Below are 4,260 nucleotides of genomic sequence, written 5' to 3' on the forward strand. Positions count from 1 at the left end.
TTATTGAACAATCCTAACTCCTCCGACATGGACAAACTCGAGACTGAGTTAAGGGCCCATGAGCGGAATCTGATTGCAATGAGACCTCCTGGTATTGCAAGCTTTAATCAGAGGAAGAAGATTAAGCATGAGGGCTCTAACAAAGCTGCTTCTTCAAGTACAATTATCAGACATCATGTTCTATGTGCGAATTGTAATGGAAAGGGACATAAAGAAGAACAATTTCCCAGGCTTCTAGACAATTCAAACGAAGGTGATGCTTTTGTATTTGAATCATGTGTTTTAGAGAACGACAAATCCACCTGGATTGTTGATTCTGGATCTACTAACCATGTATGTTCTTCATTGCAGCTGCTTGAAACTTGGGAGAATCTTCACCCAGATGAGTTAAAGCTTAAAGTTGGAAATGGCGAGTTGGTATCAGTTAAAGCAAGAGGAACAACCCGAATCAAGTTTAATTCTAAGAAGTTTTTACTTTTAGAGAATGTTTTATATATTCCCAATTTTAGTAGAAACTTGATTAGCGTTTCATGTTTACAAACACTTTATTATATATTGAATTTTTCGAGTTCAAATTGTTCAATTTCTCGTAATGGATTTCATATATGTGTTGCAAACATGGAACGAGGGCTTTATGTTTTAAGACCTGATACTCAAATCTCACTAAATACTGAACTTTTCAATGTAGCTAAACCTAGAAGCCTTAAGAGAAAAGAGATTGATAATGATGATCAAACTTATCTATGACATTTACGTTTAGGTCATATAGGTTTTGATAGACTCAATAGGCTAACCAAAGACGGTCCATTGAAAAATGTCATCTTAGGAGAACTGCCAGTTTGCGAGTCTTGCCTAGAAGGAAAAATGATCAAACGTTCTTTCTCTGCGAAGGGAGAGCGTGCCAAACAACCCCTAGGGTTAGTACATTCAGATGTTTGCGGACTGCTGAATGTAAAAGCCATAGGCGGTTATGAGTATTTCGTCACTTTCATTGACGATTTCTCTAGATATAGTTTTCTTTACCTAATGCAAAAGAAATCTGAAACGTTTGAAAAGTTTCAGGAATTTCATGCTTTGGCTCAAAACCAATTAGGTAAAACATTAAAGATCTTGCGAACTGATAGGGGTGGAGAATATATGGATATGCAGTTCAAAGATCATTTAATTGAACTTGGAATTGAATCCCAATATATTGCCCCTAGCACTCCACGCGAATGGAGTTGCAGAAAGAAGAAATCGCACTCTCTTAGAAATGGTTAGGTCTATGCTGAGTTATTCAACTCTGTCTACGTCCTTCTGGGGATATGCTATTCAAATGGCAAACGACATTTTAAATGTTGTTCCATCTAAAGCAGTCCCTAAGACACCCGTCGAACTATGGAATGGTCGTACACCTAGTTTGCGCCATTATAGGATTTGGGGGTGCCCTGCTCACGTCTTAAGAAAGAAAGAAGGCAAACTGGAATCGCGAACTGAAGTTTGCATGTTTGTCGGAAATTCTAAAGAGACTAGGGGTGGACTATTCTATAGTCACAAGGATAACAAAGTGTTTGTTTCTACAAATGCTACTTTCCTTGAAGATAACTATATGAAAGACAACAAACCGAAAAGTGAAATTGTATTAGAGGAAATGCTCACAGATACTGTTCCTTCAAATGTACCATCTTCTTCTACTCAAGAAGAGGAACATCCCACTCCCTCAGTTGTAGCAACTGAGAAAACTACTACCAAAGCTCCTGTTCAGAAAGTCACCGCTCCTCGTCGTAGTGGGAGGGTTTCTACAAAACCATCTCGTTATGGCTTGGATGGTGAAATCAATATGGTCGTTGGTGACGATATTGATGACGACCCATTAACCTACAAACAGGCAATGGCAAGTCCGCAATGGAAGCGATGGTCAGCCGGTATGGATTCAGAAATGGATTCCATGAAAAAGAACAAAGTCTGGGAATATGTAGAACCACCTGATGATTTTCGTCCAATTTGATGTAAATGGGTCTACAAGAAGAAAAGAGGTGCTGGAGGCGAAGTCGAAACTTTCAAAGCTACACTGGTCGCCAAGGGTTATACCCAAAGAGAAGGTGTGGACTATGAGGAAACTTTTAGTCCGGTTGCCATGCTCAAATCCATCCGAATTCTTCTCTCCATAGCTGCCGCTTTAGATTATGAAATTTGGCAAATGGATGTCAAGACAGCCTTTCTTAATGGGCTTCTTGAAGAAACCATCTATATGGAGCAACCAGAAGGTTATGTTCTTCCTGGGCAGGAGAATAAAGTTTGCAAATTAAATAGGTCCATATATGGACTTAAGCAAGCTTCTCGCTCATGGAATAAAAGGTTTGATGAGATCATCAAAACCTACGGCTTTCATCAGAATGAAGATGAACCTTGTGTTTACCAACTCAAGGAAAACCAAGTAGTAGTATTCCTGGTCCTTTATGTTGATGACATTTTGATCATTGGCAACAATGTCAAGAAAATGACTCACATCAAGGAATGGCTTGATACTCAATTCGACATGAAAGACTTGGGTGAGGCAGCCTGTGTTCTTGGTATTCAGATTGTCAGAAACCGAAAGAATAGATCCCTTGCTCTCTCTCAAACAGCTTACATTGACAAAGTTCTAGAGAGATTTTCCATGACCAATACCAATGGGGCAAACATGCCCTCTAGACATGGTATTCGTCTATCTAAGGAACAGTGTCCTACTGATCCTCAAGAGATAGAAGACATGGCAAAAATTCCTTATGCTTCTGCAGTTGGAAGTCTAATGTATGCTATGCTATGCACTAGACCTGACATCCGCTATGCAAGCTTGGAATCGTGAGCGGTGTATCACCAAATCCAGGACGGGTACATTGGAATGCTGTTAAGTATATTTTGAAATACTTAAAGAGTACAAGAGATTATGTATCAGTCTACAAGGGTGGTGCTTTAAATCCCTTAGGCTATACAGACTCAGATTTCCAGGGATGTCTTGAAGATAGGAAATCTACATCTGGGATGGGGTTTACTCTTGGGGGTGGAGCAGTGGTTTGGAGAAGTGCTAAACAAACTACGATTTCGGATTCTACCATGGAGGCAGAATACATAGTCATGGCCGAAGCCTAAAGAGGTTGTCCGGCTTAGGAAGTTCTTCACCAGTCTCGGTGTAGTTCCTGGAATGGAAAGGCCTCTAGTCCTACTTTGTGATAACACTGGAGCTATAGCCAACAGTAAGGAACCTCGGAGCCACAACAGAAGTAATCATATAGAAAGAAAGTATCATATTATCAGAGAATATGTGGCAAGAGGGGATGTACTGGTGGAGAAAGTGGATACGCAGGATAACTTAGCTGATCCATTCACCAAAGTCTTGGCAGTAACTTCATTCGAAAAGCACCGTCAGAATTTAGGATTAATTGAAATGTACTGATTTGTTTTATATTAGTGCAAGTGGGAGTTTGTTGGGTTTTATGCCCTAAATAAAACTCTGTTTCAATGTAATCCAGATTATTCAATATCAATAAAGTAACAGAAGTAATTTTTCATTCATTTGTGTATGTTTTGGTTCACTTAATCAATTGCTTGTCTATTTGATTTATAAATTCATCCAAACCCCTTTTCACATACTTGATCATGTTTATTGTGTTGTCAACACAGTGGAAAGTTAACATGACTATGTGAATAAAGTATTCCTAGATTTATCAGAACACTGGGTTTTACTGATATGACAATCTACAACAGAGTTTACTTGCATTTGGAGAAATGTTATGTTCTTTCCAGAACATAGGTTAAAGTAAAGCTCAGGTTGGATGCATGGAGTATGCATTGGAATGGACCGATATTGAACTTTGAATTAGATTTTTGAAACTTACCGTAAATATCTATTCAATTCAATATCATAAGTTGATCCTAGATCACATGATCGAAATCCTGATATGGCTAGGCTCAATTTCAAGAGTATTATTCTTGTTCTTTGATTTGTTAGTTAAGTCTAATCTTTAGTCTGGGCAATACATACATTTTGGGAACACGGTAGTGCGATTGAGTGGGAGCGCTAACATAAATATGGAATCTATAGCTTCTATCTGGCGAATAGTAAGCAAAGGGTGATTTCCTTCGAGCTTAACCAAACGAGATAAATGATTGAGTACTCATTTCACTTAGTTGAAACATCATTTATACAGGGTTAAGTGTTTTAAGGATAAAATACATTGTAGGGTGTTACGGTAATTTAGTCCCTTTACAGTGTAAATCATCCATATAGAGGATCATTGA

This window comes from Cannabis sativa, chromosome 6, assembly GCF_029168945.1.
Source record: "Cannabis sativa cultivar Pink pepper isolate KNU-18-1 chromosome 6, ASM2916894v1, whole genome shotgun sequence".
Classification (NCBI taxonomy): domain Eukaryota; kingdom Viridiplantae; phylum Streptophyta; class Magnoliopsida; order Rosales; family Cannabaceae; genus Cannabis; species Cannabis sativa.